This window comes from Gymnoscopelus microlampas, assembly GCF_963454915.1.
Source record: "Gymnoscopelus microlampas genome assembly, chromosome: 3".
Lineage (NCBI taxonomy): Eukaryota > Metazoa > Chordata > Actinopteri > Myctophiformes > Myctophidae > Gymnoscopelus > Gymnoscopelus microlampas.
This window is the reverse complement of record NC_139940.1, coordinates 43,823,104-43,850,255: the sequence shown is the minus strand read 5'-3', so window position 1 is coordinate 43,850,255 and position 27,152 is coordinate 43,823,104.

Here is a 27,152-nt window from a genome sequence, read left to right as displayed (position 1 = left end):
ATTTATATGTACATCACTCATTCCTCTCATTGCCCCTTTCTGGCATGAAATACAGAATGTCACCACATGGAGAATAGCAAATGAGAGAATGTAAGGCACAGAATACAGAATAACAAATATATATTTAGACAATTTCCTAACGGCTAAATGACAACACCTGTTTCATTACTTTAGATTATTATTCATTTTAATAGTCTTCACTATTCAGTTGGCAGTAACCCCCTGTAGAAGGCTAGATGCCCAAATGCATCACATCATTTTAATCATGTTCTAGAACATGCCAATGAAATATAGTTATTTTATCTCATTTGATGCACTTGAAGCTGAGTGCCTTTCATTGCCTCATCCCTTTAAGAAATATACATACTCTACCAAAAAACCTTGTCTTCTTCTTGTTTGTTAAAAGTTAATTATTAGAAGCTCTCCTGTTCCATGTCGTTCTGAATGTTATTTAAAACCATTGGAAGACTCTTGTGCAGATCTATCAGTAATATCCAGACGAATACAGAAACATGTGACTGTTCATCCCAAGGGCCTTATATACATAACCTCTAATCAAATATAGCACCTTCTTCTTTCTGTGTGTTATTTACAAGAAGTTGAGTATTGCATGTTATTTAAAACCATTGACCCACTTGTTTGCAGATCTTCACCAGCAGGGGGCGGTAAGCATCAAATCACCAGCAGGACGTGTTGTCTTGACATGTCAGAAACCAACGTGGCCCCACAAACACACACACACACACACACACACACACACACACACACACACACACACACACACACACTGACAACTAGCTTGTACAGTATATTTATTTACAGTACCTCACGTTTAAATAGCATTCAGTCTAATAATATGACTTTACTACAAACAGTGAAGTCATTGATCAACCACAGACTATCTGTGGTTGCTGAAGAGATGTTTAGAGAAGTTGAAAGAACTATTAGAGAATATGAGGACCAAGATGTCTACTTTAAGCAACACATTAAGCAGAAACGCAGAACACTGGAGCTGCTTTTACAACCAGTCATCAAACTACACAGAACAGGTTGGTACCATCACTAAACTACATCAAACTACACAGAACAGGTTGGTACCATCACTAAACTACATCAAACTACACATAACAGGTTGGTACCATCACTAAACTACATTAAACTACACAGAACAGGTTGGTACCATTACTAAACTTAACCAGAAATAATCACAGATAAATAAATAGATGTTTTAAATTGCATGAATGTGTCTTTGAATTCTACTGTGATCAAGTATGACTGACATGACACACACATCAATAAACAGACAGGGATGATAGATGCCTATTAAATGTCTTTCCATTTTTTTATGTTTTACGTCTATAGTGTGATTAACTAACAGTGTGTTGTTAAGTGTGGATGTAAGACTCAATACAAAAAAAGGCTAGTGTAAATGTTTTAATGTGTGTCCAGCTAGAGTCCAGCACTTATGAACACACTGCTGTAACCATATTGACCATACTGAGTATGAACCTACTGTACATCAACCTGTTTTCAACCCACAGTCAACATTCACACAACACCCATTGAACTGCTTACATGAAGTACAGCTTATAAACTAAGAACTTTATATATATTTATATATATATTTATATATATATACATATATATATATATATATATATAAATATTATATGGAAGGAAAGCTAGTAATGCTTTAATCTAGTGCATACTTAGCTGCATTCTCGTTAACTATGATTTTTTTGTGTAGTTAATCAAGTATTGGAGACTCTTAATATTAAAGCTGCACTATGTGACTTTCCTCCTCTAACCCGGATTTGAACCAGTTTTCCTGCGCAAGTGCAGATTTTTTTTTTTACCATAGAGCTAATTTAGCCTGCCTGCTTGCTCAGGGGATACATTGAATCTCGACCTTCAGATCAAATGTTTTGCCAGACCCTGTGTCTAGGTGAGACATGACCTTTGACACAATCTGAATGTCTCAACCACCAATACAACCACCCCAATTTTATAAGTTATATTGTATTATCATACTATATACTATATACTATACAGATAGGACAAATTTAAATTGTATTCAAAGAAAAAAAGTAACAAGTTGATTGGATCAAAGTTTGACCAACCTGACAAAAAAAATACACATTTTACACTGGTGATTATTACTAAAAACAAATCCATAAGTAGAGAATACATCTTATCAAGCTCATTGCACTTACACTTACATTGACTTTCACGTTGACTTTCTCTCTGCTAACGTTATCTCCTCTCTCCTCCTTCTAGATGTCACACTCCTTCCTGTGTGTAAAGAGGAGGTTTCCCCTGAACAGCAGGAGAGGAGCATCAGTCTGGTCCAGGAGAAACCAGAACCTCCACAGATTAAAGAGGAACAGGAGGAGTCAGTTCAGAGACCAGAGGAGGCTGATGGGTCAACATTAATAGGGGAAAGTGAAAACACTCTCTCAGGTAAACACAAAGAAAACACACACACACACACACACACACACACACACACACACACACACACACACACACACACACACACACACACACACACACACACACACACACACACACACGTGTATACACAAAGAGGTGGAGGAAATGAATGGGATAATGGGGAAGGCTGTGTAGGGGTCTAGGGCAGTACATCTGGTACATCTGAAAGGTCTGCTCTGAGTATGTTTCTAACTGTGTAGTAAGTATGGGCTGTAATCATGAGACTGTCAATTATTGACAGACTGTCAACCAGCCCGCTCGATGACAGACCATGAATCCCAGTCAGAAACGTAATCTTTAACCCAATAAAAGTATACAATGGGCAGATGGAAAGCAAGAGAAACAAAGTGTAAGACTGTATGTATTATTTTATTTTTCATCAACTGATTAGTTTTCATAGGTCTTGAACATAAAGTAAAATAGTGTTTATTCCTACGCTTGTCCATCCGGCTCTCATTGTATTTAAACATTACATTTAATTTTCCGCTCCAGTTTGCTTCCGCATGCATGGCACATGCAGGGTGTAGAATGCTTTCTTTCCTTCTTTACACAACCTTGGTCTTAAATAGGACCTCCAGGAAAAGGTACCTATGTTCCCAGGGTCCTATGTTCCCCAGAACGTGCAGAGGGACGCTTGTTTTGGTTGACATGATCACCTATTCTGTCCACCGTGGCTTGCCAACTCGGACGGCTACGGCTCTCGCTCGCCTAGCGGCTCGCTTGGACACGCCTCACACGCCTCAAGGTCTCAGAAGTCTCTCTCTAAAAAACATTGGCTTGTCAAAAAACAGAGTCTAAACTTAAAGGAAATTAGCAGCAAGATACTCTGCTTTTCATTGTTAAAGGATACTTTATATGGTTTAAAGTTACAAAAAAGTACAAAAAAAGCATGCTTTTTTCACATTTCCTGTCTTTTTTACAATGTCATGTCCAAAGAAAGTAATTACGAAATAGTTAAAAAATAGTTTTTCCATTACTCGTCTATGAAGCCTTGAATTCATGGAGATGAACCAATTATCCAATATTTGATGACACCGTAGCAGTAGGAGACCAGTGAAAAATTATAAATATACAAATACATAAACTCTAAAATATAAAAAATATAGCAACTCTCACAGTGTCACTGATGAGCCTACTGATGATCCAGGTTCAAAGAGAAAGTTTTAAATGTGTTTTTGCTCTTGTTAACCCATTTAGACCTGAGGCCGATTCTAAAAACGTCTTCTAAATCCTGTCCTAAGTTTTCCAAAAAATTACAAAAAATGTATGTTGCTATATACTGTACATAGCAACAACAACCCCAAATGGGGTTCCCGGATTGAAAGCTATAGTTACGTATAGGGGTTCCCGGTCTAAATGGGTTAAGATTGGTCATGTATTGGATTATTGGCTCAGTAATGTGTCAACAAACTAAAAAATCTCCATGAATTCATGGCTTCATTTATCATAGTAATGTTTTTGGGTGAACTATTCCTTTAACTGCTGTTGACATTTAATTGTGATTAATTGCTTCCTCATTAAGTGAAATTTAAGTGTGTATGCGAGGAACACGTTCACAGATGCAAAATGTACTATAAAAACATCTAGTCAGGCTGTCCATGTCTGCCAATCGTATGAGACATATGTTCCCCTTGCACTCAGTTGAATTGACGTCCCTGTTTCTTCTTTTTTTGTTTTACTCAACCCACGATTTTGCAACCCCATTTTTTTCACCCAGTGCCAATTGTCTAAGTGATACTGGGCGCTACACTCCCTCTGCCAGCTCAGGGAGAGCCCAGAGCCAAGCTCATGCCTCCTTCAATGCATGAGAGCTAACAAGCCCTCTTAACACCTGACAGTTGGGTTAAGAAGGTTGGACGTAGCGCATGGAAGGAACACGTTATTCTAACCAGTTCATTTCCCCTCCATCAGGTGCCCCGGTTGACCAGGGGGTGGCAGTATAGAGACCATGATTACAGCATGTTTTTTTTTTAGGGTACCTACCCTAGGGGACACAGGGAGAACATGCCAACTCCACACAGAAAGGCCCTTTCGCCAACCCCACCTAGGGTACTGATGACGCGGAGGAGAGGGCACGTCCCCAGCGCCCACAGCGTCCCCGGCGGGAATCGAACCCAGGACTTTCTAGCTGTGAGGCAACAGCGCTATCGACTGCCCCCGTCCCTGTTTCTTCTAACAGTGAAAGTTGGTGTGTGCGATTTGTCTTCTTTTCTTCCTCAGCAGCAGTGGCTCTTGGGAATGGTAGAGGAACAAGGTTGTGGATGTCATGTCCAGAGCGCTCACACACTGTGTTAATTGATGCCTGCAACGCTCCAATCTATCAACCGTTGCCCATGCTTATAGATTCATATCTGCTCTTGAACGCGAGAAAAAAAGAAAAACGTCTGCATGGCTTTTTCCAAAAGACCAGTTGCGCTGAAGTCATCAAATGTGTTTCTGGGGAGGCAGAGCAGAGGACAGGCCCAGACCGTGACTCAAACCCATAGAACAGCTCTACAAGAGAGCGCTCAAGGTGTTTGACAGGAAACCTTACTCATATCACCTGTGTAACATCCTTCAATTTTAAGGTTTTTAAACAGGTTTATATACAAGACCTTACATGGACTGTGCCCGCCTCCCCTGAGGGAATTCATAAAGAGGACGCCTGATCAGGTCAACCACTAGAGGAGATTGTGAAGTGCAGTGCAGGGAACCATATTCGGATAAAATGTCCTCTCAGTACAGGTTTGTTCGGCATGGAATAACCTTCCATTGGTCATAAGAGATTGTCTTACTTTTCCATCCTTTAAGCACAATCTAAAAAAAATGTTACTTGATAAGCAAACTTGCGACCATTCACAATCGTGCCACGGATCTTGTACTACTTGAGAGTAATACTGCACTTTACACACAATTCACTTTAGCATACAAATATATATTGCCCTCTAAAACGCTGCTATTTTCTTAGTGCAATACTACACAAGCCAAGTAGAAATGGTTTTAGTCTTAGCCTTAAATAGATATACTTTACACCTTGTGTACCTGTTTCGTACCTTTGTTCTTGTATTACGTGTTATGCTTGCATGCTGGGAAGAGGAGCACACCAGCACGTCTTTAATGCATGGCAGAAAGCCAGGCAGCTCAACAAACGTATTCTGTAGACATGACCACTATAAAATAAAAAGTGAATGTTGTGTGTTATCTGCCCTCTAAATCTTTAAAGGGGAAAACATGTAATAGTTGACTCTCCTTTTTTTTTCCTCAGAGTTTGTGCACCTCCCTGTGTGTAAAGAGGAGGTTTCCACTGAACAGCAGGAGAGGAACTCCAGCCTGGTCCAAGGGGAACCAGTCCCTCCACAGATTAAAGAGGAGCCAGAGGAGCTTCTTCAAATACCAGAGGAGGAGGCTGGGTCAACGTTGACATTACTAACAGTGAAATGTGAAGATGATGAAAACAGAGACACGGAGATTCTAGCCAGCATCTCAACTGAACACATGAATACACAAACTGATGTAGAGGACTGTGGAACATCACAACTAACTAGTGAAGAACGTTTCCTCTCTTCACACCTTACTGAATCTGACATCACTGAAGACAGTGATGAGTGGGAGGAGACGAGGGAAGATCAGGCAGCTTTAAACAAACTGAAATCACAAAAGACACAACATGTAGAAGCACAAAGATTGTCTTTGAACAAAAAGCTGTCCCAGGACTTGACATCATCAAAACAAACTCCCTCCATGAAGAGTCACACAGAGAAGAAAAGCTTTAGCTGTACAGTTTGTGAAAAAGTCTTTGGTTACACAAGTCATCTGAAAGGACACTTGAGGATTCATACAGGTGAAAAACCCTATACCTGTACAGTTTGTAAACAAAGATTCAGTCTAAGTCAAAATCTGAAGAGACACATGAGGATTCATGCAGGAGAAAAACCCTATTCATGTACAGTTTGTGAACAAAGATTCAGTCAAAATGGTGATCTGAAGAAACACATGAGGATTCATACAGGGGAAAAACCCTATTCCTGTACAGTTTGTGAACAAAGATTCAGTCGAAATCATCATCTGAAGAAACACATGAGGACTCATACAGGGGAAAAACCCTATACCTGTACAGTTTGTGAACAAAGATTCAGTCTAGATCAAAATCTGAAGACACACATGAGGACTCATACAGGAGAAAAACCCTATTCCTGTACAGTTTGTGAACAAAGATTCAGTCGAAATCATCATCTGAAGAAACACATGAGGACTCATACAGGGGAAAAACCCTATACCTGTACAGTTTGTAAACAAAGATTCAGTCGAAAGGATAGTCTGAAGAGACACACGAGGACTCATACAGGTGAGAAAAAACCTGTTGTAGTTTGAGGCAAATGGTTTGTTCAAAATGCAACTCTTAAGAAAAGTGTTGTCATACAGAGGGAAATCTATTAGGTGAACAGTAATTGCGTTTGTAGTATTTTAGTCAGTAATAGTATATTTGAGTGGAGTACTTAGTCATACACCATTAAGCCAAAGGTACGCCTGCACCATGTTTAATTAGTAGATTTGGCTTTTTCAGGCACCAGCTTGACAGTTGGTGGTATTTGTTTTCCGATTAAAATTATACTCAGAGGCCCCCCAACACACACACACACACACACACACACACACACACACACACACACACACACACACACACACACACACACACACACACACACACACACACACACACACACTCACACACACACACACACACACTGAACACTCAAACACATTATACCTAAAGCATTACTGAAACATAATTGTTTCTCATCTTAATTTAGTTTACAAATCCGACTGTTCATCTTCTGTTTTAGTTTTCATTCACTATAGTGACCTTGATGTGTCCTTCAGGTGCAGATGCAGTGCAGGATAAGGAGCTTGATGGAACCACTGTTGACCCCAGAGTTGCTTCCTGCAGCAGGTAATTTATTTCTTACACAATTACACAACATCCTAGATTTAGTCACTTATCATCACATTGCTGGCTTGGCATTCCACTGTCCTTATTTCTTCTGTGGCCAAGTATTTTCTTTCATACATCTTAAATATTTGTCATACTCTCCTCCATGAATGAAATCAGAACAGTCTATTCCAAACGTCCTTTCAATAAAATGAGTTAAGTTTTAAGACACATTTATGGTATTTAAATGATAAAACTATGGACAATGGTGGACAATGGTCATTAAAGCTATCATCCATGTCCTGCCATTACTTCCATGTCTCCCTTCTGGAACTGTTAACACTGTAATATCCAGTGTAACATTGTTTACATGTTGTGTAAATAAGATGCTACTGTATGTGTGTAATATTCTGCTAGTGTACAGTTAAATACTGATGAAGGCCCCGCTAAGAAGAAGACCCGAACTGAGGACAACTCTGGTGTCTGGAGACCTGTGATTGGACATAGCTCCTCCAATCCCAATTCAAAGCCCATGCTGCCCCCCACATCCACTGATGAATTACATTCCACAACCTCTACATGCACCCAGGAAGTGAGGTCATTATCACCAGCATCAACATCCTCAACAGTGACAGAGACCTCCCAACACCACACATCTTCTCTTGTCTTAGGTGATGACACAGGTAGTTTTACATGTTCTTACTTGATGGAATCACACACAAACAGTCAAACAGCTATGTACACATTTGTTAAGAGACCCTACACACACACACACACACACACACACACACACACACACACACACACACACACACACACACACACACACACACACACACACACACACACACACACACACACACAATCTTACATTGTGCAATTGTTATTGTATTCTACCGTAGTAAAATTTTTACTTCTATTGTATTGTTATTTTATCACTATTTCTGATATATTCTCGTTACTTGAATGTCCACGGGCTGAAATCCAGTAATTTCACTCTCTTATACTGTATTGTATAAGAGATTGTATGATGTATTGTTACAATAATAATATTTAACTCCTACAGTCTTCAGATGTATTTTTACAATAATAATATTTAACTTCTACAGTCTTTAGACTGTTTCAATAAATAAATCAGTACATTTGATATGAAATGTAAACCTAACCAATGCTATCTTACTATCTTACTACTGTAACTCTCAAGTTGAGTATTTGCCATTGTTCACTGAAACCCTTTTAGTCATGAAGTAATCTAAACTAATAAACGTTTCTCTCACGTTTTTTCTCACACCCTTAACTCTTATCAACAGAATCATTTCTGGGAGGCGACCCCTTCCATGTCTGACTTTGACCTCTCACCCTGTCCTCCTCTGACTTCCTTAACAGAGAGTGTCTCCTGCTCCCATTGGATGGATTCATGAACCTGTCCTCACCACACAGCCATGACTGTCACTTTGGATTGGAGGACCATGACAGAGCATCAGCAAACTGTTTGACTGTGACTCAGGTGACCTAACACAGGTTGTGGAGGAGACTTAGATGAAGAGAAGAGGAGGAGGAAGAATTCATCCAACCAGCTTCCTTGAAACAGACAAACAAAGGACCAGTTCCCTGTTCCCTGCAGCTCTCAATGGAAGGTGAAGAACGGGAGTGTTTTGGACCTGACATGACAACCATGTTGGGTTTCATATAGTGTAGTAGTCTACTAGTCTTGATATAGAACAGTGGTTCTCAACTGGTGGTGGGCAAAGATTTCAATGATAATATAACATAAATATTAAAGTAATTAATGGAAACATTGAGAACCACTGGTGTTAGAAGAATGTTTTGAACACTGATTAGAAATTGTCCCTCACACCATGTTGAGAACCTGTGTACTGAGGGAGGTTGTTTTGTTGGTTTGTGTCTGTGCTCGTTTGTGGAAGTAGAAGCACAGTTGTATTCTTATGAGGATATTGCAAATAAATGTCAAAACAAAATAGAAAACTTTTTATGATAATATAACATTAATATTAAGAAAATATAAGTCATGGTATTTTCCCTTGAAAACCTTGAGTTTTCATTGTGATACAGATACATAGGATGTATACTATGTTAATTTTATTGATCCAAGCCGGAACATGTGAAACACAGTGAAAATGTGTGCAAATCTTTGAATATAGGCCTATCTGTTTTTTAAAGCCAGCATGTTCAACTCAAATCTTTGCTTCTGGGGGGTCCCTGGAACAAAATATTTTGAGATTGGTGGGGTCTGCGGACAAATACATATCATTTTGGGGGTCCTTGACATGAAAAAAGTTTTGATATTATAGCAACATAAAAACGGTTAGGATTTAGAAGACATTTGTAAAATCCCCAGAGACAAAGATTTGAGTTAAAAATGTTCGCTTTAAAAAACATATAGGCCTATATTCAAAGATTTGCACACATTTTCACGACTACAAAAAATAGCAGATCAAGCTTGAGTACCACGCTATGAGCTTCTATATCTGTTATGTTTGAATAGCCCAAAGTATAAAATGATGGTTATAGCTAAAAAATCTAAAATGACACAGCATGCGTTCCCATTGAATGGGTTAAGTGGTCAGATGGGTGGGCCGCCAACATTTTAGGGATTTACATGTGGGCCCTGATCCATAAATGTTTGTGAACCGCTATCCTAGGTTTTATTCAGGACAGAGATACCTTCAGAGATGGAAGCATGTCAGTTACATGCTATTGTTCAGGATACTGTCGCGGTCGGGCAGAAACCTTGTATATCCAATTAGTTTTTTGTTTGTTTGATTTTCATGAATAAAATGCCCTATCATATACTTTGTCTTATGATAGTGTTCTTCTAAAACACCATGTGGCATTCACCTTCACATCCTTCAGTGTCTTCCTTCCAGCCTACTAAGCAGAGTCCAGGTTAGACACATGTAATCTGATGTTACTCAATGAGTTAAACACAGATTCATCGTCTAAAACCTGTCTATCATTCACCCTAAAGTCAGAACTGACATTTGCTGGTTAAATATGAAAATAATACTTACATATTGTGTCATCTATATTTTCACAGGGGAAACACCACTGTTGTTATGTCAGATTATTATGTGAAGTCCATCTTTCATAGGATTGTGCAGTATCGTTCAGGAAGCCAAGAAGAAGAAACTCTTCAAAACACGACTGCAATGGGTGATGTCACCACTAGTTATGTCCACTTTTTAATTAAAGTGATCAAATACATTTGATTTGTACACTTGTACTTAAACAATTGGTAGAGCAGCAGACATGTTTTAAAATATACCAAATTCATTGGTTGGGTGAAGTATTCATTACATATATTGAAACTAAACAAACCAAAACGTTTCTCTCAATCTATCAAGTGATAGATAGTTCATGTTGTAGCTCTGATCCCCTATTTTAGTAAATGAGAAAAGAAAAACACCCTAAAATTAATCAATTTACTGGTCACATATTTGTCAGATATTTGTCTCCATGCTCAACAAACAGGTGGTTCTTCAAAACTTAGTAGATGGAGGGTTGTGTTCGGTCTTCAACATAAGGGTCAGGAGTGGATCTTCTATCACAGAGATGTTGTAGTTGTGTACATCGTGCATGTACATAGAAGATGGAATATGCTCCGGAAACCAACCACAACAAACACACAATGTCAAGTTGAGTCAGAGAAAAAAGGGAGAAGTTGAGCTCATGTGAATTATTTGTGTAACTCTTTGATCCCTCTACATCCAGGGTGTATAAACCATCTTCACTTTTGCCTTATGAGTGTGAGGATACAGCTACATGTATGTAGTGAGATAAACAATGTATCAACTAACCAGAGGCAGAACTGTTTTCATGGGTTTTAATTGAAAACAGTGTAAGATTTCATACTAAACCTTTTTGTAGAAGGTATATAATCAGATTCACGTTACAGTGGTTCATCAATCTCCTGGCTGGTCCACACAGCCTTGAAAGCAATTTGAATAAGATAACAGCCCTCCTTCTAAACATTATTGAACAGACTCATTCATCCCACATCAATTAATACTCTGAACACAAAGAAATAGGTGTGAATGTTCCTGTCTGTCATGATGTGTCATGTGTGTAATGGTCATATCTGTGTTCGTGTGATACTTTATGTATAATGTCATTGCTTTGTGGAATACTCTTTCACAGCAGCACTGTGTGGACAAACACATTTCTTTCCTATTTGTATTGTATTTTTGTTGTTAAATTAGGTTAATAAATAAATAAGAAGACATCATCTATATGCTTTAGCCTACCAACAACACTCCAGCAAGTTGCTGCTGTGATTCTGTGAGTCTGCACCCATGATTTATTTATACATCACTAATTTCTCTTATTGTCAGTTCTGGCATGAACTACAGAATGTCACCACATGGGCAATAGCAAATGAGTTTTTTTGTCTTCCTGAATTCTAAATGACCACACCTGTTTCCTCAGAAACACGTGAAACCTAATATTGTAATCATGCTCTATGTATAGAACCCATTGCCAATAGGCTCTATGCATAGCAGCCATATTGGAAAGAAATTGGGCCTCTTCTTTACTTCCTTCACAGGTGTTACCAATGATACTAATGAAGGCTCTATTCCATTCTGGTCAGGGTGCTGATATCGTGCATGTTGGCTCACTAGAAACACTCCATTTTGGTTCCCAAATGGCCTTATGATGGGTGTGTAACTCTGAGAGTGTACAAATGGACCCTCACGGGTCCATTTGGTTCCATTTGTACACTCTCAGAGTTATGGGGGTCCTTAAAAATAAGGCAACCACTATGCCACACTAAATGGAACAGAGCCTTAATTAGTATGATTGGTAACACCTGTAAAGGAAGCAAGGCAGGGGCCCAATTCATTCCCAATATGGCTGCTGTGCATAGAGCCTATTATCTTATACATAGCCTAACCTCTAACCAGTTTACGATTTAACCCACATGTGTGCAGATATTCACCAGCAGGGGGCGGTAAGCATCAAATCACCAGCAGGATGTGTTGTCTTGACATGTCAGAAACCAACGTGGCCACACACACTGACAACAAGATTGTACAGTAGATGTATTTACCCCACGTTTTAATAGCATTCAGTCTAATAATATGACTTTACTACAAACAGTGAAGTCATTGATCAACCACAGACTATCTGTGGTTGCTGAAGAGATATTTAGTGAAATTGAAATAACTATTAGAGAATATGAGGACCAAGATGTCTACTTTAAGCAACAAATTAAGCAGAAACGCAGAACACTGGAGCTGCTTTTACAACCAGTCATCAAACTACACAGAACAGGTTGGTACCATCACTAAACTACATCAAACTACACTGAACAGGTTGGTACCATCACTAAACTACATCAAACTACACAGAGCAGGTTGGTACCATCACTAAACTGCACCAAACTACACAGAACAGGTTGGTACCATCACTAAACTACATCAAACTACACCGATCATATTGGTACCAACACTAAACTTAACCAGAAATAATCACAAATAAATAGATGTTTTAAATTGCATGAATGTGTCTTTGAATTCTACTGTGATCACAAACATCAATAAACAGACAGGGATGATAGATGTCTATTAAATGTCTTTCCATTTTGTCATGTTTTATGTCTATAGTGTGATTGAACGGTAAGTGATAGTTTATGGTTAAAACAAAAAAATGATTTTGTTAAAAGGTTAAAGCACTATATTGTGATAGTAATCATTGCTATAGAGTGTTTGTTCAGTAACAGGAGTCTCTATGTCTCTCCAGCTCTTTAATAAACAAAATACATTTCAGGTAGGTTGACAACATTTCAACCAATCAGGAGAGAGTAACCATGTATCAGCTTCATTTTTATAGTGTTCCAGTTCCAATCTTGTCTGCTCATTTCTTTGTGTCCTCACTTCCTATTTCACTTATTTAATATGTATTCTGACTGAGTTCTCTATCCTGATTGGATCAAATTGGTATAGGAACAAGTAAAATGGAAAAAAGGGAAGCAGTACTGTAGACACTGTACACTGCACACATAATACAAATAATAACTGAATAACAGTAGCATTATACTGTACAGTAAAACCCTGTTTAAATATTAAATAATAATTAATAAATGACATTAGAGCTGCACTATGTAACTTACTTCTTCTACCTCAGTTTTGAATCAGTTTTCCTGCACAAGTACAGATTGTTGTTTTTTGGTTCTTGTTGTTTTTTTGTTTTTTTGTTTGTTTTTTACCTGCTTGCTCAGGGGATACATTGAATCTTGATCTTCAGGTCAAACATTGTGTCAAATCCTGCGTCTAGGTGAGACATGACCTTTGACACAATCTAAATGTCTCAACCACCAATACAACCATCCAAATTGTATAAGTTATATTGTATTAACATACTCTACTATACCGATTGGACTAAATTACATTTTATTCATTAAAAAAGTGACATAGTCCCACTTTAAGTTGGACCAAAGTTTGACAAAATTGACAGAATACAAATTTTACACTGTTGATTATAAAAAATAAAAATAAACAATAAGTAGAAGAATCAATCTTATCCAAACAGAAAACACATTGAGTTTCTTTTCTGCTAATGTTACCTCCTCTCTCCTCCTTCTAGATGTCACACTCCTTCCTGTGTGTAAAGAGGAGGTTTCCCCTGAACAGCAGGAGAGGAGCATCAGTCTGGTCCAGGAGAAACCAGAACCTCCACATAGTAAAGAGGAACAGGAGGAGTCAGTTCAGAGACCAGAGGAGGCTGATGGGTCAACAGTGACATTACTAGACAGGAGGACAAGGGGAGACAATCTCTCAGGTAAAAACAATCACTTTATTTGACTTAACTACTAACACTGGTGATGTTTTGATCTATTGCGCTTCATCAGATAAACAACACATGTAATAGTCTGCTACTGTAGGCCTATATACGTACACAAAGAACACGTAGGTAGAGGAAATTAATGAGATAATGGGGAACCCTGTGTAGGAGTCTAATGGGTTGTGCAAACAAGGCTAGGAGACTGAAGAAGGGAGAACAATAACATCAGGTTTGCTCCATAACCCTGACTGACACAGTGGCAGTCTTTGCAAGAAGGCAGTGTTTTACACCAATTACATTTGGTACATAGATGACACAGGCTGCTTGTGTCTGAATCAACACCTAGTGTGGCAAGAACACAGAATGTTATCTACCATGTGTACCAAGCATGGCAAACAATATAAACTATCTTTCATGTGACTTGGCCTGGTCTAATCCATATGAACAAGTCATTGTATTGTCAACACTTTCATTTGGACAACTGTGTCCAAATATTTAGCTTTTCATTGATTATTGATCATTGTTGTATTAACCACCAAATAATTACAAAAAACAATCACAGGACAATTAGACCTGATTTATTGCTCACACAAAACAGTAGCTGAGTGGAAATGTTTTAATGTACATCTGTCCAACCAGAGTCTAGTGCTTATGGAACACACTGCTGTAATTATATTGCCTATATTGGGTTTGAAATTAAACAATATTTCAACACATCAGAATGTTTTCAACCAGTCTAACATAGTCAGACTATCAGAGATCTCCTCCTACTTATACGCTGTGGAAATCTAAATTCATTGAATGTTATCTAACGGTGGAGAAACCTGTGGTAACAAACCTACACTCACTGCTTTGAAAACCAATCCTGATGCCGTTCCAAAATGAGGGACCATCCTGAAGACTTTGCATTGGTTTTATATTAATGTTATTTTTATTTGTTTCATCTCTGAATTGTTTCTACTAAGTTTGTATCCATTCATTGAATTCAGATTTTACAACTCGTATCAGTAGGCAGAGATCTCTGATCGATAACAGTATTCTTCATACAGTATGATTATAAACAGTATTCTTTACAGTAAAACTATATATATGCAGTATTCTATAGCATATACAAACTATATATTTTATTGAGTAAAAATGCATATTCACAGGATTCTATATAGTACATAAACTGTATATTTCAAAAGTAAAACAGTATATCGTTGCTGTCGGGCAGAAACCTTGTATCTCCATATTTCCCGTTTTTAACAGTTTTCGTGAATTAATGCCCTACTTTGTCACACACAAGACAAAAACAGCCGATCTACAAACTCGTCGAACTTGTAGAACTTTTGTTTTTGTTAAAGTGAAAATGGTTAAGTCTGTTTGTGGGTTTATTAAACATTGCAAAGTATTAAGAAGGACTTATGACTAAATTGGGTCCGTTTGGAACACAAGATATTTTCTACATTTCATGCAAACTGACACTTTTGAACAACATACAAGGTTTCCACCCGACAGCAAGGATATATAAGCAGGATTCTAAACACATACAGTATCCTTTATTATACAGTAAAACAGTATATGAATCAGGATTGTATACGTGTCCTTTATACAGTAAGAGTATATACGTATGAGCAGTATTCTTTATACTGTATATATGTCCAAATGTATTAGTGTACATGTGCTTTAGAAATACTGAACAGACCTACAAATCCAAATAGTAGTAACCAGTGTTTCCATACATAGTCTATTTGAGAGAACCACCAATTTGAGTTGCTTTGCTGACATTACGTCCTCTCTCCTCCTTCTAGATATCACACTCCTTCCTGTGTGTAAAGAGGAGGTTTCCCCTGAACAGCAGGAGAGGAGCATCAGTCTGGTCCAGGAGAAACCAGAACCTCCACAGATTAAAGAGGAGCCTGAGGAGCTACTTCAAATACCAGAGGAGGCTGCTGGGTCAATGTTGAAATTATCAACAGTTAAAAGTGAAGATGATGAAAACAGAGACACAGAGCCTCTAGCCAGGATCTCAACTGAACACATGAAAACTCAAACTGATGTAGAGGACTGTGGTGAATCACAACCAATTAGTGAGGAACAACCCCTCTCTTCACACTGTTCTGAATCTGACATCACTGAAGACAGTGATGAGTGGGAGGAGACCAGGGAAGATCAGGCAGCTTTAAACACACTGAAATCACACAACACACAACATGTAGAAGGACAAAGATTGTCTTTGAGCAACAAGCTGTCCCAGGACCTGAGATCATCAAAACAAACTCCATCTAGAAGTCACAAAGAAAAGGAAAGCTTTAGTTGTACAGTTTGTGGCAGAGACTGTCACTGCATGAGCAAACTGAAAAGACACATGAGGACTCATACAGGTGAAAAACCCTATACCTGTACAGTTTGTCAACAAAGATTCAGTGTAAAGGGTAATCTGAAGAGACACATGAGGACTCATACAGGGGAAAACCCCTTTACTTGTAAAGTTTGTAAACAAGGATTTAGTCAAAATGGTAGTATGAAGACACACATGAGGACTCATACAGGGGAAAAACCCTATACCTGTACAGTTTGTAAACAAAGATTCAGTGAAAATGGTGATCTGAAGAGACACATGAGGACTCATACAGGGGAAAAACCCTATACCTGTACAGTTTGTGAACAAAGATTCAGTCGAACAGAGTATCTGAAGACACACATGAGGACTCATACAGGTGAGGAAAAAACATTTTGTACTGTGTTTGTTGCAAATGGTTTGATAAAAATGCAACTCTTAAGAAAGGTGTTTTCATACAGAGAGAAATCTGTTAGGTGAACAGCAAATGCGGTTGTAGTATTTTAGTCAGTAATAGTATATTTGAGTGGGGTACTCAGTCATACACCATTAAGCCAAAGGTACACCAAAGGTACATGTCTAAAAAGGTACATGTCTAACACACACACACACACACACACACACACACACACACACACACACACACACACACACACACACACACACACACACACACACACACACACACACAAACATACACACATTTGCCAATGTCATTAAAATTTCCCCCTGATATTGTGCATGTTAATATAGTTAATAATATAACAATATTACTATTTGAACTTTTTTTCCTGTCACAAGTTTTCTGTTTCACAGAAGTCACCAGACTTACAAACAGAGACACATTCAGAGACAGTGTGTTAGGTTGTTCAATGTAAAATACAATTCTCTGTTACTGAAAACATCTTGGTCATTCTCATGTTGTTTACTGCAAATCTTATTTAGTTTACGAATCTTACTGTTCATCTTCTGTTTTAGTTTTCATTCACTATACTGACCTTGATGTGTCCTTCAGGTGCAGATGCAGTGCAGGATAAGGAGGTTGATGGAACCACTGTTGACCCCAGAGTTGCTTCCTGCAGCAGGTCATTTATTTCTTACACAATGACACAACATCCTAGATTTAGTCACTAATCATCACATTGCTGGCTTGGCATTCCACTGTCCTTATCTCTTCTGCTGCGGAGTATTTTCTTTCATACACATTAAATACTTGTTATACTCTCCTCCATGAATTAAATCAAACAGTCTATTCCAAAGTAGTTTTAATGAAATGAGTTCAGTTTTAAGACACATTTATGGTATTCAAATGACCTTACTCTGGATAAGAGAGAAAGCAGCTATGGTCATTAAAGCTAGCATCCACGTCCATCATTACTTCTCTCCCTTCTGGAACTGTTAACACTGCAATATCCAGTGTAACATTGTTTACATGTTGTGTAAATAATATACTACTGTATTGTGTAATATTCTGCTAGTCTACAGTTAAATACTGATGAAGGCCCCGCTAAGAAGAAGACCCGAACTGAGGACAACTCTGGCACCTTAAGACCCCCGATTGGACATAGCTCCTCCAATCCCAATTCTGAGCCCATGCTGCCCCCCACATCCACTGATGAATTACATTCCACAACCTCTACAAGCACCCAGGAAGTGAGGTCATCATCACCAGCATCAGCATCCTCAACAGTGACAGAGACCTCCCAACACCACCCATCTTCTCTTGTCCTAGGTGATGACACAGGTAGTTTTACATGTCTTTACTTGATGAAATCACACACAAGACGATTGATTGATTGATTGATTGATTGATTGATTGATTGATTGATACATGCGCACGCTCACGCACACACGTTCACACACACACACACACACACGCAAGCACGTACGCACGCACGCACGCACACACACACACACACACGCATGTGCGCGCGCGCGCGCATGCACACACACACACACACACACACACACACACACACACACACACACACACACACACAGGTAGGACCCATACACACAACACCTACAGTAATGACGACATCTTACATTGTGCAATTGTCATTGTTTTCTATCGTAGTACTCTTTTTACTGCTATTTGAATTGTTATTTTATCACTATTTATATATTCTCTTGTTACTTGAATGTTCAGGAGCTTAAATCCAGTCATTTTACTCTCTTATACTGGTATTATGGGTTGTTACAATAAGGAACCTTATTTATTTAACTCCTACAGTCTTCAGACTGATTAAATAAAGGAATCAGTACATTTGATATGAAATATAAACCTAGCCAATGCTATCTTACCAAATCTCAAGTTGAGTACTTGTCATTGTTCACTGAAACCCTTTTAGTCATGAAGTAATCTAAATAATAACTTTTCTCACGTTCTCTCTCACACCCCTAACTCTTATCAACAGAGTCATTCCATGCCTGACTTTGACCTCTCACCCCTCTCCTCCTGTGACTTCCTTAATGGAGAGTGTCTCCTGCTCCCATTGGATGGATTCATGAACCTGTCCTCACCACACAGCCATGGCTGTCACTTTGGATTGGAGGACCATGACAGAGCATCAGCAAACTGTTTGACTGTGACTCAGGTGACCTAACACAGGTTGAGGAGGAGACTAAGATGAAGAGAAGAGGAGGAGGAAGGATTCCTCCAACCAGCTTCCTTGAAACAGACAAACAAAGGACCAGTTCTCTGTTCCCTGCGGGTCTCAATGGAAGGTGAAGAACGGGGTTGTTTTGGACCTGACATGACAACCATGTTGGGTTTCATATGGTGTAGTAGTCTTGATATAGAACAGTGGTTCTCAACTGGTGGTGGGCAAAGATTTCAATGATAATATAACATAAATATTAAAGTAATTCATGTAAACATTGAGAACCACTGGTGTTAGAAGAATGTTTTGAACACTGATAGAAATTGTCCCTCACACCATTTTGAGAACCTGTGTACTGAGGGAGGTTGTTTTTGTTGGTTTGTGTCTGTGCTCGTTTGAGGAAGTAGAAGCACAGCTGTATTCTTGTGAGGATATTGCAGATAATTGGCAAAACAAAATTGAAAACTTGTTATGATAATATAACATTAATATTAAAACAATCTAAATAGATGTCATGGTATTTTCCCGTGAAAACCTTGAGTTTTCATTGTTATACAGATACATAATAAGTTAACCCTCTAAGACCCGGATATATTTGTACTTGCAAAACATTTTTTTAAACCTTTCAGATGGTCTTGTAGGAGTATTTTGAAGAGGAAAATATAATGTTTTTTAAAAAAAAATGTTTTGGTAAGCTTTTATGCAAATGTTGACATTTAGCAACGTTGGGTTCATCAGGTAGCAAAATTTCCTATAGGCCATTTTTATGGATAACATGGCAAATGTGTAATTACTTCACTAAAACAACTTAATGATTCATTTATATGGTTTATTATTTGGCCTCAGATCAATTATGAATAATATTTGGCCTCAGAACAGTATACATTATGAATAATAACACCAATAAGCCATATTCTTAAATCAATTTTATTAAAAGAACAAAATGAAAATCAGTACAATATATGTAGTAAAGAAACCTAAAAACCTAAACCATTGTCAGTGATCACACAATACTGCCTGGCCAACTCACTGATTTGCATTGATAAAAGGATGCAAACTGTTTCCAGAGTTTGTCCTTCTTGTCCTTCTCTGGCACGGTCAAGTTGTCAACCAGATGTAACGAGGTCAACAAAGACTGAAATCGGTTGCGTGGCATCACATCAGCTACAGACGCGTTTCGTGTGTCTGCTTCCCAGTACATCCGGCATCCATTCATTTGAGAAAGGCCCATTCTCAAATACAACCCAAACATTTGCTCAATTTCTTTTGGACTTGTGTTGACTGATGTTCCTTTTGTTTGAAGGCTGTAAATGTTTGTGTTCGTTGTGAGAGAGTCAATCATGTCTTTGGACACAAACTGGCGGAAGTACTGCAGTGGTGTTTGGATAGAACTCACATCTTCAGAGGTCAGAGGTGGGCCAGAAAAGTCTGTATTAGGGCTGATGAAGTCCTTCTTCAGCCACTGATATCTTGAATCACGGCGATGAGTGGGTTTGGTCAGTTGGGGCAGCTGAATGTCTGCTGGGCGGTCAGTGGGTTCACTGGGTGGTTCGGATGGTTCGTTTTCTTTGGACCCCAAGCCACAGTCCTCTTCATCTGACTCTTCATCAGTCTCATTGATGTCTATGTCAACATCACTCTCTCCGTTGAACACGGCATCCAGAACATCCCTTGCTAAGAAGCGAGGCTCTTTCCGTCTTTGTGGCATTCTGAAATGAAATAAAGACATACCATTAGTACATTAGTAATGCTAAGTTCTTACACATCACTGCTCACTGCAGGACAACATTTCACAAGTCATACAATACTGTCTGGCAACCTATTGTTTGATGTTGATTGCCACTAAGTGGTCATCATCATTACAAGCCCCTAAGTACCCACCACCCCTCGAATGAATAATGAACAACCCCCACAACCCCCCAAGAATTACCACATTGGTCCCACTGTCCTTGTAGTATTGAAAGAAAATTAAACTTACTGAGAATTAACAAGGGAATAATATTGGTTGAATATGTATTGTTTAGGGGGAAAGAGAAACTTTGGGTGGACATTTTCTGAGGCTTACAGCTCAATTATCTCATATATATATATATATATATATATATATATATATATATATATATATATATACATATATATATATATATATATATATTATATTATATAGTAATGTAAATACACATATAACTCCTTCCTGTGTGTAAAGAGGAGGTTTCCCCTGAACAGCAGGAGAGGAGCATCAGTCTGGTCCAGGAGAAACCAGAACCTCCACAGATTAAAGAGGAGCCTGAGGAGCTACTTCAAATACCAGAGGAGGCTGCTGGGTCAATGTTGAAATTATCAACAGTTAAAAGTGAAGATGATGAAAACAGAGACACAGAGCCTCTAGCCAGGATCTCAACTGAACACATGAAAACTCAAACTGATGTAGAGGACTGTGGTGAATCACAACCAATTAGTGAGGAACAACCCCTCTCTTCACACTGTTCTGAATCTGACATCACTGAAGACAGTGATGAGTGGGAGGAGACCAGGGAAGATCAGGCAGCTTTAAACACACTGAAATCACACAACACACAACATGTAGAAGGACAAAGATTGTCTTTGAGCAACAAGCTGTCCCAGGACCTGAGATCATCAAAACAAACTCCATCTAGAAGTCACAAAGAAAAGGAAAGCTTTAGTTGTACAGTTTGTGGCAGAGACTGTCACTGCATGAGCAAACTGAAAAGACACATGAGGACTCATACAGGTGAAAAACCCTATACCTGTACAGTTTGTCAACAAAGATTCAGTGTAAAGGGTAATCTGAAGAGACACATGAGGACTCATACAGGGGAAAAACCCTTTACTTGTAAGGTTTGTAAACAAGGATTTAGTCAAAATGGTAGTATGAAGACACACATGAGGACTCATACAGGGGAAAAACCCTATACCTGTACAGTTTGTAAACAAAGATTCAGTGAAAATGGTGATCTGAAGAGACACATGAGGACTCATACAGGGGAAAAACCCTATACCTGTACAGTTTGTGAACAAAGATTCAGTCGAACAGAGTATCTGAAGACACACATGAGGACTCATACAGGTGAGGAAAAAACATTTTGTACTGTGTTTGTTGCAAATGGTTTGATAAAAATGCAACTCTTAAGAAAGGTGTTTTCATACAGAGAGAAATCTGTTAGGTGAACAGCAAATGCGGTTGTAGTATTTTAGTCAGTAATAGTATATTTGAGTGGGGTACTCAGTCATACACCATTAAGCCAAAGGTACACCAAAGGTACATGTCTAAAAAGGTACATGTCTAACACACACACACACACACACACACACACACACACACACACACACACACACACACACACACACACACACAAACATACACACATTTGCCAATGTCATTAAAATTTCCCCCTGATATTGTGCATGTTAATATAGTTAATAATATAACAATATTACTATTTGAACTTTTTTTCCTGTCACAAGTTTTCTGTTTCACAGAAGTCACCAGACTTACAAACAGAGACACATTCAGAGACAGTGTGTTAGGTTGTTCAATGTAAAATACAATTCTCTGTTACTGAAAACATCTTGGTCATTCTCATGTTGTTTACTGCAAATCTTATTTAGTTTACGAATCTTACTGTTCATCTTCTGTTTTAGTTTTCATTCACTATACTGACCTTGATGTGTCCTTCAGGTGCAGATGCAGTGCAGGATAAGGAGGTTGATGGAACCACTGTTGACCCCAGAGTTGCTTCCTGCAGCAGGTCATTTATTTCTTACACAATTACACAACATCCTAGATTTAGTCACTAATCATCACATTGCTGGCTTGGCATTCCACTGTCCTTATCTCTTCTGCTGCGGAGTATTTTCTTTCATACACATTAAATACTTGTTATACTCTCCTCCATGAATTAAATCAAACAGTCTATTCCAAAGTAGTTTTAATGAAATGAGTTCAGTTTTAAGACACATTTATGGTATTCAAATGACCTTACTCTGGATAAGAGAGAAAGCAGCTATGGTCATTAAAGCTAGCATCCACGTCCATCATTACTTCTCTCCCTTCTGGAACTGTTAACACTGCAATATCCAGTGTAACATTGTTTACATGTTGTGTAAATAATATACTACTGTATTGTGTAATATTCTGCTAGTCTACAGTTAAATACTGATGAAGGCCCCGCTAAGAAGAAGACCCGAACTGAGGACAACTCTGGCACCTTAAGACCCCCGATTGGACATAGCTCCTCCAATCCCAATTCTGAGCCCATGCTGCCCCCCACATCCACTGATGAATTACATTCCACAACCTCTACAAGCACCCAGGAAGTGAGGTCATCATCACCAGCATCAGCATCCTCAACAGTGACAGAGACCTCCCAACACCACCCATCTTCTCTTGTCCTAGGTGATGACACAGGTAGTTTTACATGTCTTTACTTGATGAAATCACACACAAGACGATTGATTGATTGATTGATTGATTGATTGATTGATACATGCGCACGCTCACGCACACACGTTCACACACACACACACACACGCAAGCACGCACGCACGCACACACACACACACACACGCATGTGCGCGCGCGCGCATGCACACACACACACACACACACACACACACACAGGTAGGACCCATACACACAACACCTACAGTAATGACGACATCTTACATTGTGCAATTGTCATTGTTTTCTATCGTAGTACTCTTTTTACTGCTATTTGAATTGTTATTTTATCACTATTTATATATTCTCTTGTTACTTGAATGTTCAGGAGCTTAAATCCAGTCATTTTACTCTCTTATACTGGTATTATGGGTTGTTACAATAAGGAACCTTATTTATTTAACTCCTACAGTCTTCAGACTGATTAAATAAAGGAATCAGTACATTTGATATGAAATATAAACCTAGCCAATGCTATCTTACCAAATCTCAAGTTGAGTACTTGTCATTGTTCACTGAAACCCTTTTAGTCATGAAGTAATCTAAATAATAACTTTTCTCACGTTCTCTCTCACACCCCTAACTCTTATCAACAGAGTCATTCCATGCCTGACTTTGACCTCTCACCCCTCTCCTCCTGTGACTTCCTTAATGGAGAGTGTCTCCTGCTCCCATTGGATGGATTCATGAACCTGTCCTCACCACACAGCCATGGCTGTCACTTTGGATTGGAGGACCATGACAGAGCATCAGCAAACTGTTTGACTGTGACTCAGGTGACCTAACACAGGTTGAGGAGGAGACTAAGATGAAGAGAAGAGGAGGAGGAAGGATTCCTCCAACCAGCTTCCTTGAAACAGACAAACAAAGGACCAGTTCTCTGTTCCCTGCGGGTCTCAATGGAAGGTGAAGAACGGGGTTGTTTTGGACCTGACATGACAACCATGTTGGGTTTCATATGGTGTAGTAGTCTTGATATAGAACAGTGGTTCTCAACTGGTGGTGGGCAAAGATTTCAATGATAATATAACATAAATATTAAAGTAATTCATGTAAACATTGAGAACCACTGGTGTTAGAAGAATGTTTTGAACACTGATAGAAATTGTCCCTCACACCATTTTGAGAACCTGTGTACTGAGGGAGGTTGTTTTTGTTGGTTTGTGTCTGTGCTCGTTTGAGGAAGTAGAAGCACAGCTGTATTCTTGTGAGGATATTGCAGATAATTGGCAAAACAAAATTGAAAACTTGTTATGATAATATAACATTAATATTAAAACAATCTAAATAGATGTCATGGTATTTTCCCGTGAAAACCTTGAGTTTTCATTGTTATACAGATACATAATAAGTTAACCCTCTAAGACCCGGATATATTTGTACTTGCAAAACATTTTTTTAAACCTTTCAGATGGTCTTGTAGGAGTATTTTGAAGAGGAAAATATAATGTTTTTAAAAAAAAAATGTTTTGGTAAGCTTTTATGCAAATGTTGACATTTAGCAACGTTGGGTTCATCAGGTAGCAAAATTTCCTATAGGCCATTTTTATGGATAACATGGCAAATGTGTAATTACTTCACTAAAACAACTTAATGATTCATTTATATGGTTTATTATTTGGCCTCAGATCAATTATGAATAATATTTGGCCTCAGAACAGTATACATTATGAATAATAACACCAATAAGCCATATTCTTAAATCAATTTTATTAAAAGAACAAAATGAAAATCAGTACAATATATGTAGTAAAGAAACCTAAAAACCTAAACCATTGTCAGTGATCACACAATACTGCCTGGCCAACTCACTGATTTGCATTGATAAAAGGATGCAAACTGTTTCCAGAGTTTGTCCTTCTTGTCCTTCTCTGGCACGGTCAAGTTGTCAACCAGATGTAACGAGGTCAACAAAGACTGAAATCGGTTGCGTGGCATCACATCAGCTACAGACGCGTTTCGTGTGTCTGCTTCCCAGTACATCCGGCATCCATTCATTTGAGAAAGGCCCATTCTCAAATACAACCCAAACATTTGCTCAATTTCTTTTGGACTTGTGTTGACTGATGTTCCTTTTGTTTGAAGGCTGTAAATGTTTGTGTTCGTTGTGAGAGAGTCAATCATGTCTTTGGACACAAACTGGCGGAAGTACTGCAGTGGTGTTTGGATAGAACTCACATCTTCAGAGGTCAGAGGTGGGCCAGAAAAGTCTGTATTAGGGCTGATGAAGTCCTTCTTCAGCCACTGATATCTTGAATCACGGCGATGAGTGGGTTTGGTCAGTTGGGGCAGCTGAATGTCTGCTGGGCGGTCAGTGGGTTCACTGGGTGGTTCGGATGGTTCGTTTTCTTTGGACCCCAAGCCACAGTCCTCTTCATCTGACTCTTCATCAGTCTCATTGATGTCTATGTCAACATCACTCTCTCCGTTGAACACGGCATCCAGAACATCCCTTGCTAAGAAGCGAGGCTCTTTCCGTCTTTGTGGCATTCTGAAATGAAATAAAGACATACCATTAGTACATTAGTAATGCTAAGTTCTTACACATCACTGCTCACTGCAGGACAACATTTCACAAGTCATACAATACTGTCTGGCAACCTATTGTTTGATGTTGATTGCCACTAAGTGGTCATCATCATTACAAGCCCCTAAGTACCCACCACCCCTCGAATGAATAATGAACAACCCCCACAACCCCCCAAGAATTACCACATTGGTCCCACTGTCCTTGTAGTATTGAAAGAAAATTAAACTTACTGAGAATTAACAAGGGAATAATATTGGTTGAATATGTATTGTTTAGGGGGAAAGAGAAACTTTGGGTGGACATTTTCTGAGGCTTACAGCTCAATTATCTCATATATATATATATATATATATATATATATATATATATATATATATATATATATATATATATATATATATATATATATATATATATATATATACATATATATATATATATATATATATATTATATTATATAGTAATGTAAATACACATATAACTGTTTAAATCTATTGTGAAAACTATATATAAGGCTGAACAGTAGCAGGTGAACCCTTGTATTTTTTGCAACCCCAAGGGCCCAACGTTGACCAAAAGCAACAAGTATGAATCATGCTCTAATTTCAATTTGGGACATATATTTCACAATAATAACATATATACATGTTCTAGACATTGTAATGTTCACCAAAAAAAATATTACAGGCATATTACTTACGTTTTTGTGAGGAATATCTTCCAGAGAAAAAAGAGATCTGTTCCAGCAGAGATTTTTCAAGTTGTGATGATTCCTGCCTCTGTGGGGGGTATTTATATGCAAATATCCTGGCCAATGGCATTGTAAGACTAAACAATAGGACCCAATGAGGATTTAGAGGTGAAAAAATAACAGAAAAACTAATTATTTAAACTCCTTTCTTTATAAAATATAATTGTTGCTCTGAAGCATCTCTGGGTCTTAGAGGGTTAAAGTATACTATGTTAGTTTCATTGATCCAAGCCGGAACATGTGAAACACTGTGAAAACGTGTGCAAATCTTTGAATAT